The sequence below is a fragment of the Medicago sativa genome, chromosome 5 (assembly GCF_051527215.1).
Source record: "Medicago sativa cultivar Bolivia chromosome 5, Bolivia_mono, whole genome shotgun sequence".
Classification (NCBI taxonomy): Eukaryota; Viridiplantae; Streptophyta; class Magnoliopsida; order Fabales; family Fabaceae; genus Medicago; species Medicago sativa.
Genome location: NC_140753.1, coordinates 30993647 through 31009580, shown reverse-complemented (window position 1 = coordinate 31009580; position 15934 = coordinate 30993647). Strand labels below are relative to the sequence as shown.

The window sequence follows — 15934 nt, the reverse complement described above, 5'->3', positions numbered from 1 at the left end:
CTCAAGCTGTCCGTTGTTTAGGACTTGCCACTTGAAACAAGGTAGACTCAAGCTGTCCGTTTAGGACTTGCCACTTGAAACAAGATAAAATGTAGACTCAAGCTGTCCGTTGTTTAGGACTTGCCACTTGAAACATGATAAAAATAGACTCAAGCTGTCCGTCGTTTAGGACTTGCCACTTGAAACATGATAAAAATAGACTCAAGCTGTCCGTCGTTTAGGACTTGCCACTTGAAACATGATAAAAATAGACTCAAGCTGTCCGTTGTTTAGGACTTGCCACTTGAAACAAGATAAATGTAGACTCAAGCTGTCCGTTGTTTAGGACTCGCCACTTGAAACAAGATAAAAGATAGATTCAAGCTGTCCGTTGTTTAGGACTTGCCACTTGAAACAAGATAAAATGGACTCAAGCTGTCCGTTTTTTAGGACTTGCCACTTGACACTGGATAAAAGATAGATTCAAGCTGTCCGTTGTTTAGGACTTGCCACTTGAAACAAGATAAAATGGACTCAAGCTGTCCGTTTTTTAGGACTTGCCACTTGACACTGGATAAAAGATAGATTCAAGCTGTCCGTTGTTTAGGACTTGCCACTTGAAACTGACGAGTGACATCTCTTGACCAGACACACTGGGGATGACACTTTTGATGATGAGAAGGTAAATGTCAGATGTTTATGTGTAGAAACTTGCTGATTGACGCAATGATAAGTAAAGACCGAACTGAAGAGACACGATCGAAACAAGATTTTGGTGACTAATGCAATCATGTATGAATTGATGTTGTGTATATGTTGCGTATGCATGAGTGTATGAATGTGTGAAAGTATTAATGTATGAATGCATGATTGTATGAGTGTATGAATTGTAATTTGTATGACTGTATGAACTGTATATGACAGGTGACTCGATGAAACAAGACAAGACAGGTAAGATGGGAGTCGGACTGACATCGCAGTACAAACACTCGGCAAACTTCCTTGGAGATGATGTTATTGTGAACATATCAAGCCGTTGACGGTGTAAAACCCGGCACAAGGTTGCAACTGATAGCAACTGATGAATCTTGGGGAGAAAGCCCATTGTTTAACCAACAGCCTGGAAGAAGTTGCCATTTGTAAATCAGCGCGGAATGCTTTTCCCTTGTCATGCTTCAACAGTCATTTTTTTTTATGCTTTTTTTTTTGTTTGAAAAATCCCTAACTTTTGCCTGGACCGCCCTTTCGGGTTGTCAGTCCACCGGGAATATATTCCTTTTTTGTGCCCCTAATTTTTGCCTGGACCGCCCTTTCGGGTTTTCAGCCCACCGGGACGCTCTCTATTGCCTAAGCCGCCTTTTCAGGTTTTCAACTTAGCGAGCATTTATTTTTGTATTTCTTCTTTTGTTGTTTTTTTTGACTGTGAAAGCATCTTGCTCGAAGCGAAGGTCCTCTTCATTGTGCTTAGCCATGTTTCTCTTTCGGAATGTGACCGTTTTCGAGGCTGATGCTAATGTACGCTTCAACTACTCACAAGTTCAGATAGAGTGTGTTTGTTGTTCACAGTTTTCAAAAGATGTAAAAAAAAGTTTTGTATTTCGAAAATTTTTGCTTCAAGTATTGTTATCAAAAATAGAAGAAATTTTGAAAATAGAATAAATGAGAATTCCAAATAAATGGGCACAGGCTCAAATTTGATGAATCGAGTGGTGACCAGCCAATGGCATGGCTCCACGGATCTTTGAAAACTTTGGAAAATGGTAAATATAATGGGAGGGTACATTGAACACAATAACCGTTATACTCCCTGACAACTTTGAATGCCCCAGTTCCGAGTCTTTGATATGCAGATGCTTCGAATCGGAGGTTCTTTTGACGACTGGGTGCCACAAGAGGACTGTGCTGGCTGATGCAGTTACTTGTCATGATCCTTAATTTTGCATAGATCGCCCTTTTGGGTTTCAATCTATCAGGATAATCATTTTTGTTCATGTCTCTAACTTTTGCCTGGACCGCCCTTTCGGGTTTTCAGTCCACCGAGACGCTCATTTTTGCCTAAGTTGCCTTTTCATGTTTGCGACTCATCGAGCTTTCATTTTTTTGACAAAGTATTTCTTGACTGCACCATCGTTCATAGGACGTGTCAGTTTGTCACCATCCATAGTTGCAAGAGTCATTGCACACGAGCCTTCATAGTCGTCCACTTGCCCCTTGGAGTCCGATTGGAAGGTAGTACAAAGTTCCATTCTTGAAATTCATGGGGACGAACCTTTTTGTTAGAAACTTGTTTCAAACCTCTTTTGATATATTTGTACAAGGTCGTCATGCGTTTAAATTTGATCAAGCTTGGACTTTAGCAGAACTCCTATTGATGAGACTTTGACCTCCACGGGAAGAACGACCTCTATGTTGCATATTGGGGAAGGAGGGGGGGCTGCCCCTGTTGAAATGTGTACTGAAGTACGATATTTGAGCAAAGCGAATGGTAGCACGCCGAGCCAGTCTTTGTAATTGAATGTCATCTTCTGGACAATCTCCTTGATATTTTGTTACAGCTTCAATGGCTAAGATGCCCCAATATGTGAGAGATCTCGTCGGGAATCTCTTCATCCTGTTCTTCAGCTTCGGACACAAGGAACTCAAAGTTGGAAGAGAGTACATGGTCAATGTGTTCAACGGGTTTATTAATGCATGATTTGATTATTAATTTTGACAAGTAAGTATAAGTTATGATTATGCAGATATTTGAGAATGATTTTATTTTTTGGTTTTTTGTATTACCATTTTTTCCAGAAAAAGCACAAAATAAAAACAAAGTCGGGATCAAAACGACTTTTTTATTAATGATGACAATGCAAGAAGCAAAATGCCCTACACAATTTCACTTTCATCTCAGGCGGGACGAAAGGATTTTTTGAAAAGCAGCAAACAACAAACAGACACATTATTTGAACAGATGAGTAGTAGAAGGAACATCAAAAGCGACCCAATTGCGGCTATCCACTCCATGTGTCACAATACTAGGTAATATAATTCGGCAGTGGATTAACTTGTACGTCCGAATTTGATCTTCAAGAAGCAAGATATTGGCTTCAATCAGCTTCTGGACTTCACTCTTTAAAGATAAACAGTGCTCGATGTCATGGCCGGGTGCCCCTTGATGTAAGGCACATGAGAGGTCAGGTTGATACCCAACCAGTAACTCGTTAGGCACTCGAGGAGGCTTTCTAGTTTTGACAAGGTTCTTCATGAGCAAGATGGGAAGCAGCTCCGCATACGTCATTGGGATTGGGTCAAACTGCATCTTTGGAGCCTGTTGTCGAGGCTGTTGTTGATGTTGGCTTTCGGGCCCCTGCTGGAACTGATAGAGCCAAACCGCAAGCGCACGGCCTATCGAAGTAATAGTAGTAAGTAGAGTATCGTTCCGCTAGGGAGTTGGTCAATTTAATTAACTTTTAATGAATGATTAGAGGAGAGAAAGTTGATTAGAAAGGGTTTGATTGCTGAAGGTAAAAACAATAATAATAAAGAGGCCTTAGGATCATTGGTTCATCTTAATAACTAATCCTTCACTAGACAAAACCTAAACATCTAATTTCATGATTTACACACTAATTTCTAAAGACCGGTTTCCCTTAGCCCCTCACCTTTCCGATGAAAGTCCGGTGAGAGTTTACTTCTAGCAACCAAGCCTATTTCACTGACATGATTACTAGAAGATGCATAGAGGATTGAAACTACTCTTTGTCTCAATAGTTGCAAAGACTATTTCACTGTTTTGCAACTATTGTCTAGATTCACTTGTTCCAACATCAAAGCTCCGCTCTCGCTTTATGAATTGATGTTTGGGATGATGGATTAACGATTATCAAACCCTCCGCTTTCGCTTCCACAGTTTGATAATTGTTAATCCACGTTAAGACGGTGAATCTAGATTAGAAATTAGGGTTACATAGAAATTAGGGTTTAGACATGTTTTGTTTAGGATTGAGTCATTAGACTCCCCAATAATCCTAAGACTAAGAAGTCTACTCACTCATGTTCATCGTAGACATGGAGGAAGAAGAGAGAAATACGGTAAAATAAATTGCAAAGAAAGTAAAAGAGAAATAAAAGACTTTTATTAAAATTGCAATTGAAATAAACAAAGTAAAGGATGATTGTTTATGGTGGAGAGCTACTCTATTTATAGCTTTACATCTGACTTAGAAACTAAGCAACTAGAAGGATAAAACGGTAAAGCTGCAACAGGGTAACTTGGGCTTGAAGAAAAGCAGCAAAAGAGTATCCTGGGGACGGGCACGGCCGTGCCACATGTTGGCACGGGCCGTGCCAAGCTTCTGAGTTTGGGGGAACTTATTTTTGTCCCGTATCTTCGTATTCTTGCGCTGTATTTGCTCCAGTCCTCTTTCTTTTGCTCCAAGACACCTTCCACCATATATTTATTCCTAAAATAAAATAAAACATAATTTGAAGTAAAATATTCTAATATAAAATAAAATGCAATAAAACTAAATCAAATCTAAAATAAAACTAAACTAAATAAGGTAATAATTAATACTATCTATGACTCATCAAACTCCCCCACACTTGAATCTTTGCTTGTCCTCAAGCAAAAGGCAGCAAACATAGTAGCAACAAAAGATTGATTATGGCAATATTAAGAACAATGTGTCTCAAAAGGAAGGCTTTGCCTCAAGTACACTAATTACAATTTCAAATACTTCTCATGAACCTATTCTACCCAACATCAAGTCTCAAGTGAGTGTGTGTGTGCAGTCCAACCCTTTTCTTGCTCCTGTATAAGACAGATATTATGAGGAACAGGTTCTATCCCTAGTGCTAAAGTAACCGAGAAAAGTCCTTTCTTCATTTCATATAAGAGTGATGGGAATTTAAGTTAAATTAAATTAGATTAACATTTAAGCACAAGGGGCTGCAGATGCTTAGGGGCTATCTATCCTCGTAGGAAGTCTTCTCGGATGTAATTGTCCTTTCCCCCTAGATTCAAAATCACCCTAAGCAGTGCTGCAAAATTATTATTTGTTTCATCTCCGCGTAGGAAGTCTTTTTGGATGTAATTGTCCTTTCCCCCTAGCATTGATGAATTTGTTTCACTTTAGGTTCAAATTAGGGAGTCACCACCACAATTAGGAAGTTAGGGATTGTCCTTTCCCCCACATGTTGGTGCCATTCTCCCGCCCCATTTAACATTAACAAATTAATAAGAATATAACAATTAAGAACAATTTGATTAATTTTCCCACACAAACTTATACTACTTTTACTCTTAAGACTTTAAAGGGTCTAAGTTAACACTAAAGATAGAACGTGTTCCTTAAAATACCTATTCATACATTTACTCAAGGATTGCAACCGGGTGCTTTTCTCATTGGAGAATTTCACAATAAAACAAGATGTGGGTATAGCAAGAACACAAGAAACACAAGAAACTATTTTCATGTACAAGAGGCGACCTAAAGAAGAGACAAAACAAAAATTTTCATGCCATATTTACATTAAAAACAAGCTACTTAGTCATGCCTCTTGCTATAAAAACAAAACAAAAGAATAAAGTTCAAGGGAGTTTGGGAACACTACGACTCTAGACACTTTATTAGGCCCCCCCACACTTAGGGGAAGCATTGTCCTCAATGATTCAAAAGAGAAAGAAATTAAAAAGGAGGAGAAGAAGTAAGAAGAAGATGGAGTAGAAGAGGGGGAGAAAGAGTGAAGAGAAAAGAAGAGAGGGAAGAGGAAAGCTCACATTTTATTGAGGTCCATAAGGAGGACCTTGGAGGTTGAATTGGTGCATCATCCTTCGGAGCATTTCATTGTTTTCTTCCGACAGGCGGTTGCCCCTTTGGACATCATTTCGTAGCCCCAAAAGTTCCACACCTTGCCTTTGTTGCTCGGTGCTTATCCTCTCCACCTCAGTTTGCATCCATGCCCATCTTTCATCATTATTAAGTTCTCTGGCATTATGGTCATGGTGCTCCTCCTCATGGTGCAAGTTAGCACCTTCTCCTTCATCATGTTGCTCAGGTACCTGTTCATTATCAACATACAACAAATTCTCCTCCACCGCGGTGTTAGTCCGAGATGGGTTAGGAAGCAAAAATAGAATAGGCACATTGAGTTTAAGGGCATATTGCATGGGTGGATGATGTGTGATAAATTTCATAGAGATTAATGTCTCTATGTTAAGCTTATTGTTGCCCTGAATTTCATTTATCCCCTCCTCCTCGCTCACTCCAAACTTCCTAGCAATGAACGTAATAACACCTCCCACCACTATGTCAGCTACAAGATTAGGCTTAGTTCCTATTGATGCGAGGTAGTCAAGTATGTAAAAACAAGTATTCACGGGATTATTAGTAAGCATAGCCCAAAGCATAAAGATTTCATCCGTCCTACATGTTCCTACTTCTTTCCTACCCCAAATGGTACAAGCCATTACCCTCTGAAGGTACCTAAGGACTGGGTTGTGGATGTTACTAGCCTTGTTGGATCGTGGAACATATTGGTTTCTACCGGTGATGCGTGTCCAAAAGCTAGCAGGGTTATAGTCTTCCGGCTTTAGAGCTTGATTCCAAGAGTCATGGATGAACCCCGCATTTGCGAAGCCCATTTCATTGCAAAAGTTTTCAAGGGACATCTCGTAATCAATATTCAAAAGCCGGAAGGAGACTCTATGATCGGGGTCATCTAAATTCAACTTATCTTTCGTGAATTGTATAGAACTTAAAAACTCATAAGTAAAATTTTCATACCCTCGCATAGGACTGAGCAGCTCACCCCATCCTAATCTATTCAGCAATTCAAAAGCATTGTCCCTAATCCCTAAAGTATTCATAGTAGGAGGATGAGGGTACCTACAAGGATGCAAAGGTTTAGAGATAAGGATTTTATACCTTTCTTTTTGGTTGTTATCCTTGAAGGTGATGCCATGATTCTTTGCCGGTGCTCTTTTCTTTGACGGTGGTCCTCCGGAAGATGTTGCCGGTTCCTTGCCGCTCCTTCGCGAAGCCATTAGAACTTTGACCTTGGTTTGACTTTGGGGTTTTGGTGAAGGTTAGGGTTTTGATGAGAATTTGCGTGGAAAGGGTTAGTTTTGGAATGGGGTTGATGTTTGAGTGAAGTTTATGGTTTTAGATGTGTAGATTAGATAAGTTTTGGTGGTTTTGGGGATAGGGTTAATGGAGATAAGGGTTTGGTGAATTATGTGGTTGAGTGGGTGAAAGATGTTTTTGATTGGTGGTTTGTGTTTGGAATGAGGTTTAGAATTGATTGGGTGGAAGAATTGAGTGATTTGGTTGAGTTTTGGAGGAGATATGAAGGTTTGAAGGTTTGAAGGTTATGGAGGTTTAGAAAGAAGTTTGAAAGATGAAAGAGGGTTGTTGTTTGTGAATGAGGAAGAAGAAAGAAAAATTTGTGGGTATATGTGGTGTAGAGGTCGGGCACGGCCGTGCCACCCTTGGCACGGGCCGTGCCAACATTCTGACTTCAATGGCCTTTTTTTACTTAAAAACTTGGCACGGCCGTGCCATACCTAGCACGGGCCGTGCCACCTTTCTGGACCTGGGGGCTTCAGAATTTTTCAATTTCTTGATTTTTTTCGAATCACACTTGGACAATTACCTACAAAACAACTTAAAACAAAGAAAAACAAAACAAAAGCAATTAAATGCGTGGGTTGCCTCCCACGAAGCGCTCTTTTAATGTCATTAGCTTGACGGTTAGAGAGAGTCCTTAGAATGGATCAAAGATATCATATTGTGTAGATGACGCTATAAAACGTTCTTTTACAACATGATCATTAAGCATGCAACAAGAGTAAAGAGCGGGACCCTTCATAACGTTTTCCAACTCAAATCCTACCATCTTATCACTCACTTGAAAGACGATCCTACCAAGTTTAACATCAATGAGAGCTCCTGCAGTTGCGAGGAACGGTCTACCTAGGATTATAGGGACGTCATCGTCCTCTTCAATGTCAACGACTACAAAATCAGTGGGGATGTATATCCCCTCTATCTTAACAGGTATGTCCTCGACAAATCCTACAAGTTTCATGGTAGAACGATCAGCTATTTTTAATTCCATCTCGGTAGGTTTCAACTCTCCTATCCCTATCCTTTTAAGAAGAGACAAAGGCAGCAAACTAACACTAGCTCCTAAGTCACATAAGGCTTTGTTTATGGATTCATTCCCGATTTCACATGGTATGGCAAAGCTACCTGGATCTCTAAGCTTAGGGGTTGCTTCTTGGACGATTGCATTAGTTTCCTTAGCCAAGGCTATTGTCTCATTATGCTCTATAGCCCTTTTCTTTGAAAAAATTTCCTTTAAAAACTTGGCATATAGTGGCATCCTAGACAAAGCTTCAGCAAAGGGAAGTTTAATGCAAATCTTCCTAAGTATGTTAACAAATTTTTCAAACTTACCCTCTAAATTAAGCTTTTCGGGATTTAAGGGGGATGGAGTTTTGTTTTCTTCAAGTGGTTTAGCTTCTTCTATCACAACTTTATCACCTAAGGGCTTGACATTCTCTTTCCCAATGTTTTTAACCTTAGCAGAAGTTTCACCTAACTTACTACCCCTAAAAGATATGACATTAACTTGGGCTTTGGGGTTGGCTTCGGTTTGACCAGGAAAGACTCCCGGTGTTTGGGAAGATGTAGCCACTTGTTGGGCTATTTGGGCGATTTGTGTTTCAAGCATTTTAGAGTGAGTAGCAATAGAATCAACCTTGGTATTGAGCTTGGAAAGAGAATCATTCAGAAATCCAGTTTGGTTTTTGAGTTCTTGAAGTTGTTTGTTTTGGTTGGCAATAGAGTTTTCCAACAAAATTTCCAAATTGGATTTTTGAGTGAATCTTTGGTTGTTTGCATAACCGGGTGGTGCTACTTGTTGTCCATAGGGATTTTGATTTTTATAAAAATTTTGATTTTGTCTCATCCCTTGGTTGTATTGAGCATAGTTCATTTGCTCAACACCGTTAGTAGCACTACCTAGTTGGCAATCAACACCAGCATGACCAGTTATACCACATATTTCACAAGAAGGAGTAGAAGCGGAATTGATAGCACTAACATTGAATTTTTCAAGTTTTTCAGTTAGTGTATCAATTTTAGAAGCAAGGTGATCATAGTTAGAGACTTCGTGTATACCTGCCTCCTTTTTGGAGGGTGAAGAACTAGAGATGGCTCTCTCGTCGGTCCATTTGTAATGATTTTGAGCCATGTCTTCAATTAGGGCATACGCCTCCGTGTAGTTTTTGTTCATAAGCGCTCCACCTGCAGCTGCATCAACAGACATCTTAGTGGTATAAGACAAGCCATTATAAAAAGTGTGGACTATAAGCCACTTCTCTAGGCCATGGTGGGGACAAAGTCTTAGCATTTCTTTGAAACGCTCCCACGCCTCATAGAGAGATTCCCCATCTTTTTGATTGAACCGTGTGATTTGGTCTCTAAGTTTAGCGGTTTTAGATGGCGGAAAGAAACGGGCAAGGAATGCTTGCCTCATCTGATCCCATGAAGTAATGGAACCGACTTCGAGGGAATGGAACCAAGCGCTAGCTCTATCCCTTAAGGAAAAGGGAAAGAGATGAAGTCTTACGGCTTCTTGGTTCTCCTTCATGGTTCCACTAATTCGTAGGAAAACAGAGATGTGAAGATTGGGATCCTCAGTGGGGGATCCCGAGAATTGGTTTTGCTGCACCAAGTTAAGTAGGGCAGGCTTGATCTCAAAGTTGTCATCCTCAACCGTTGGGTACACAATAACAGCTTGTGGCTCAGCCGTAGACGGCGTTGCATACTCTTTGAGAGTGCGATTGGCCATGGCGGTGTTATTTTGTGCTGCTCTCCTCCTCCTATGTAAGAACCTTTCGATCTCGGGTATGAATACCGCTTGATTTCTAGTTCTTCGCATACAAGGTTGAGAACCCAAGAAGTTAACGATAACAGAAAAGTAAAAAGGTAAAAATAAAAATAAAAAGAAAAGAGAAAGAAGAAGAGAGAATTCTAATCACTAAGAAAAAGCTAATTAAATTAGTTAACTCCCCGGCAGCGGCGCCAAAAACTTGATAGAGCCAAACCGCAAGCGCACGGCCTATCGAAGTAATAGTAGTAAGTAGAGTATCGTTCCGCTAGGGAGTTGGTCAATTTAATTAACTTTTAATGAATGATTAGAGGAGAGAAAGTTGATTAGAAAGGGTTTGATTGCTGAAGGTAAAAACAATAATAATAAAGAGGCCTTAGGATCATTGGTTCATCTTAATAACTAATCCTTCACTAGACAAAACCTAAACATCTAATTTCATGATTTACACACTAATTTCTAAAGACCGGTTTCCCTTAGCCCCTCACCTTTCCGATGAAAGTCCGGTGAGAGTTTACTTCTAGCAACCAAGCCTATTTCACTGACATGATTACTAGAAGATGCATAGAGGATTGAAACTACTCTTTGTCTCAATAGTTGCAAAGACTATTTCACTGTTTTGCAACTATTGTCTAGATTCACTTGTTCCAACATCAAAGCTCCGCTCTCGCTTTATGAATTGATGTTTGGGATGATGGATTAACGATTATCAAACCCTCCGCTTTCGCTTCCACAGTTTGATAATTGTTAATCCACGTTAAGACGGTGAATCTAGATTAGAAATTAGGGTTACATAGAAATTAGGGTTTAGACATGTTTTGTTTAGGATTGAGTCATTAGACTCCCCAATAATCCTAAGACTAAGAAGTCTACTCACTCATGTTCATCGTAGACATGGAGGAAGAAGAGAGAAATACGGTAAAATAAATTGCAAAGAAAGTAAAAGAGAAATAAAAGACTTTTATTAAAATTGCAATTGAAATAAACAAAGTAAAGGATGATTGTTTATGGTGGAGAGCTACTCTATTTATAGCTTTACATCTGACTTAGAAACTAAGCAACTAGAAGGATAAAACGGTAAAGCTGCAACAGGGTAACTTGGGCTTGAAGAAAAGCAGCAAAAGAGTATCCTGGGGACGGGCACGGCCGTGCCACATGTTGGCACGGGCCGTGCCAAGCTTCTGAGTTTGGGGGAACTTATTTTTGTCCCGTATCTTCGTATTCTTGCGCTGTATTTGCTCCAGTCCTCTTTCTTTTGCTCCAAGGCACCTTCCACCATATATTTATTCCTAAAATAAAATAAAACATAATTTGAAGTAAAATATTCTAATATAAAATAAAATGCAATAAAACTAAATCAAATCTAAAATAAAACTAAACTAAATAAGGTAATAATTAATACTATCTATGACTCATCAGGAACTGCGGCTGCTTTGACTCGGCCTGGAGCGTTGTGATCTCTTGTCCACACTTCTCTTTTTTGTTTGCACGAGTGTTGTAGGTGCGAGTCGACTTTGGAAGAGAACAGTCGGACAACTTTGTGAAACGAGTTGACCCTTTTATGGAAAAGAAAAATTTGTGAGACTTGGAATTGAGACTATGAAATGCAAAATGATGCATGATGCTTATGCAAAAATAGACACACATTTTTTTTATCGAAGGACTCGTTAAAGTAATTGTAAACATCATAAGGAACATTGCTTCATTTGATAATTTGGGATATTACAAACAGTTTCGTTAAGAGCAAAAGCAAAGTCAAGGACAATAGCCCCTAACAAAAGCTAAGGTTTAGTTAAAACTTTTGAAAATGTATTTCTTGGTGTCCCTCAGATGTTTACAAGAACATATCTAAGTCTTTCAATGTTTAATGAGAAAAAAGTTTTTTCTTTTTTATGAATGAATGCATGTATGCATGATTATGCTAACACAAACGGTGAAAACATGGTGAGGTTAGGCCCATAATGATGGAGTCAAGGGTAGAAACGTCATTCGTAAGGACTATGGTTTTCAAATGTACCTGTATCACGGGTTCTACCAAGTTCCCAGAGTTATCAACCACTTTTGAACACTATCAGGTTACGGAAATACTTCCGTTCCAATAAGGTTCGTAAGAAAGTCTCGTCTGAGTGTGGTATCGCGTGTCAACTAAACCAAGATTACTCATGATTAGCCACCGCACCACGTCCTGAAAGGCCAAGAGGGGTTAAAGGTAACTAAAGGTCCTCAACTTTCGACAGTCACTTGAAAATAACATGCCAAACACGAATACTCATGCCAACATAGTATACTTCCAAGATCCCTCAGTTGAGTGGGGTTATCACATGTGTCACAAACCAAAATTCACTCTTGGCAGGGCACTATGATTATACCACCGTCCTATCTTAAATTTCTCTCAAGTCCGGGTGTAGGACTTATCTCACCACTCACGTTAGAAGAAGGAAGAAAGAGAAAGGAGAGAATATACATACACGTATTTCCATCTTTTATTTTTATTTTTTAGCAAGTAATAGCACAAAAATTTAGGTAAAACCAAGTTAGGCTCAACCCTCTTAGGGGGGTCCCCAGTGAAGTCGCCATTTCTGTCGCGTCATTTTTCGGAGATCAAGGCTATTTGATTAGCTTTTTGACTCACTTTTATTTCACGACTTTGAAAAAAATTTAAATTGGGGGTCCGGGGGTTGGTTACATAAAGGGAAGGTGTTAGCACCCTTTATGTCCGTAGAGTACTACGGGAACCTTTTAGTTTTATTTAAATAATGTGCTATAACTTGCTTATTTTGAAAAAAAAGAATTTTAAGTGATTAAAAAAAAGGAGGACCTAATTATCTACATTTTATTGATTTGGAAGGACGAATGTCCTCTGCCTACGTACCCGTGAGGGATCAAAACCTCGTAGTTCGGGGTAAAAACAGACGTTTGATTGGTTGTGTGTTTTTTATTAGTTTGAAAAAAAGTTTTAAAATGAAAAGGCAAGTGGCAAAATGAATTTGTTTGTATTTTTTAATTTGAAAGAAAATAGACTCAAAATAAGTTTAAATTGATTGATATTTGATTAAGAAAAGAAAATAAAAAAAGACGTCACTTGATTTAGGATCAAGGTTTATTTAAGAAAATATTTTTGTGATTTTTTGGATATTTGCATGTTTTTGTTGTTTTGAAAATAATTGAACTAGAACTAACGGAGCATAAAAAGTAAAGCGTAGGTACCCTATGGTGGCGTTGGACCACCACAAGGACCTTTAACCTAAACTAGAAAGCGAGATAAAGGCATACACACACACACGCACACATGCACCTAAAGCTATTACATAAAACCTATTAATACATTCTACGGTCTGCGATAAAAAATAAATAAATTACATTAAGACCTACTTTACATTCTAAGTTATGTGCAATAGAAATAAATGACATAAAAAAATGAGCATGTAAATATGCATGAAAATAAACCTAAGCTAAAAAAAAAAAATGCATGAACAATTTTACATTAAAGCCTAATTATACACTCTAAAGTCTTACTAAAAAAAAAATTACATAAGAATAAAGAACAATGCAAAATAATATAAGAGACCTAGCTAAACTAAAATGTGAAAGGAATAATTAAAAAAAGATAGGACTAAATATGCATGAAAACGTGAGTAAAAAAAAAAAAAAAATGCAGGAAAGGGGGGGGTGCAGTCAGTAGTCATGGGGTGCAGGAATAAAAAAAAAGTGAGTTGGGCTTAAGGGAAATGAACCGGGTTCAGACCGGTTCGGTTCAAGAGAACCGGACCGGTTCGGTTAGTATAAAACGAGGTGAGGCTGGTTTTTTTATCATTTGTCAACATGTTTTCTCTCTCTTCCCTTGTTTCCTTCCTCTCGTTCACTATTCTTCTTTTACAGTTTCTTCTTCTTTTTTTTCGGTTCATCCCCTCCTTCTCTTTTAATCCTTCTTTTTTAATTTTTTTTTATTATTTTGGTTACTACCTCCTCTCCTAATTCTTGTTCCGTAATTCCTAGACACAAATCCTAAACCTCTAGATCTACAAGTTTTAAATTTTACGAAAGAAACTACCTTTTTGTGAGTCTGGTTCGAGTTTGAAGCTGGTGGTGACGGCTGGTTGTTTGCGGTGGTGCGAACTTCGGCCGCCGCTTTCTTCAGATTGTAGAAACGGCTTCACTTCTTCTTCCTGTCTCCTTCTCGGTTCGGTGTTCGACGACGACGATTCGAGATGGCGACGGTTTCAAATCGTGTAGGTTTCGGATTGGATTCTGGTTGGAATTGTTGAATGGTTGTGCACCGTGACTGGGGTCTATTGTTATACGATGCAGGGTTCGTTGAATGTTGGGGCTTGAGACCGAGTTGTATTATGGAAATTTGGTTCTTGCCGTGTGTTGTTTGATACGTGAAATGGGTTGTGTAAAAATTGTTGTTGGGTTTTTGCAAGTTAATGAATTGAGTGTTGATTGCTGCCGGCTGTTTTGTTTTGTGAATTTTTGGCCTTCTGTGAATTTTGGTTCGGAAGTTGTGTTGTGAAGATTGCGGCTAATGAATTTGTCGTTGAAAATTTTTGCCCCCCTCGTTTGTGACTTTGCTGGCTGGATTTATAGTGTCAGATTGAGACTAAGGTTTGTTAAAGAAGAGTAGAGAAATCTGTGGCTTGGGGAGGAGGATTGCAGGTGTTTGTTATGTGCAGATAGGCGTGTGACAGCTTGCTTTGAACTTGGACAGGTTTTTGGACTTTAGACAAAAAAATATAAGACTAAAAAGAGATAAAGATTAACATAAAGGAAAAGGATTAACATAAAGGAAAAAGATTAAAATTAATTAAAACCTAAAATGAATTAAAATTAGTAACAAGAAATTTAAATAATAATAATAATAGTAGTAATAAGATAACTATGCATATTTTTTTGGGATTTTTATTAAATTAACAATGAGATAAAAATAGAAAAATAAAAACTTAAAGTGAATAAACAAACTACGCCTACAACAATTAAAAAAAAAATGAAAATAATGATGAGGACTAATTTAAAGGAAAAAATTGAAAAGTTAAGATTAGACAAAATTAAAGTTAATTAAAACTTAAATAAAAGATGGAAATTAAAAATAAAAATAATGAGAGAAAAGGGTCCGACTCGAAATCAGACACGAGGTATTTTAAAATACCTCTCTGCCAAATTTTCACTGAAAAAGTCAAAGAGTTAATCAGGTCAAAAGACACGTGTCGGTGTGTGAATGTAGGATTCTTAGGTCAAAAATTGGGGTATGACACTAGGCTACTTGACAAAAAAAAAATTGAGAGAAAAAATAATATAGTTAATGATTTATCATGAAACGCTATAAACTTCCTGTAAAAAAAAGCTACAAGCTAACTAGTAGAATTGTCGAAATACGATACAAACTCCTGAAAAAATGATTGTTGCCAAACATGTATTTTCTATTCATATGAACTTATAAACTACTTTTGAAATTATAAGTTCTTCCTATGTCCCAAATTATTGAAAGAAAAAGAAAAAGAAAAGTCACTTAACATTAGTTTTTTTTAGGGGATCAATGAAACATTAATTTATACCCTTATCTATTTATTATTCTCACTTTTTTTTTTCAAATTAATCATTCTCATACCATTATTTAAAAATAATTTTATAAAATATCTCATAATTTATCCTTCGCTGACAAAATTAATTATATTTTTTCAATAATTATATTTTTTCAATATATGTAAAATGACCAAAGCAATTTATAATTTGAGACGAATGGAGTAAAAAACAAACACAACTTCCACTTTTCTTTTGACAATTTGTCTATTTTCGGCTATTTTTATATGAAAGTTCACCATTAATCTTCATGATTATGTACTGGTGCATTACACGAGTCCACCATGCTCTAGTAAATTGTCAACCAAATCAGTTTTTGGTTAAAGTGTTAACTACGAACTGTTTTTTATATAAACAACATTATTTGAACATCTAAAAATGAAAAACTATTTTAACAACCGTATAAAAATGTACAATTTATACCTATTATATTATTAATAATGTGGTTATGAAAGAGGGAAAGAAACAACTAATTAAAAGATGAAGGCATAAC

At 37.8% G+C, this 15934-nt stretch overlaps 1 long non-coding RNA gene and 1 other non-coding gene across 2 annotated transcripts; one reads left to right on the top strand and one right to left on the bottom strand.

Moving 5' to 3' along the window:
- Positions 1-9355: 9355 nt before the first annotated feature.
- LOC146921738 (small nucleolar RNA R71) lies at positions 9356-9462 on the top strand. Its single transcript, XR_015012931.1, has one exon. It is a non-coding gene; the product is annotated as a small nucleolar RNA R71 (small nucleolar RNA).
- Positions 9463-10804: 1342 nt separating this feature from the next.
- LOC146921737 (uncharacterized) lies at positions 10805-15101 on the bottom strand. The gene is made up of 2 exons (XR_015012226.1): positions 13916-15101; positions 10805-11420 (listed from the first exon to the last, which is right to left on the bottom strand). It is a non-coding gene; the product is annotated as an uncharacterized LOC146921737 (long non-coding RNA).
- Between the last annotated feature and the right edge of the window lie 833 nt (positions 15102-15934).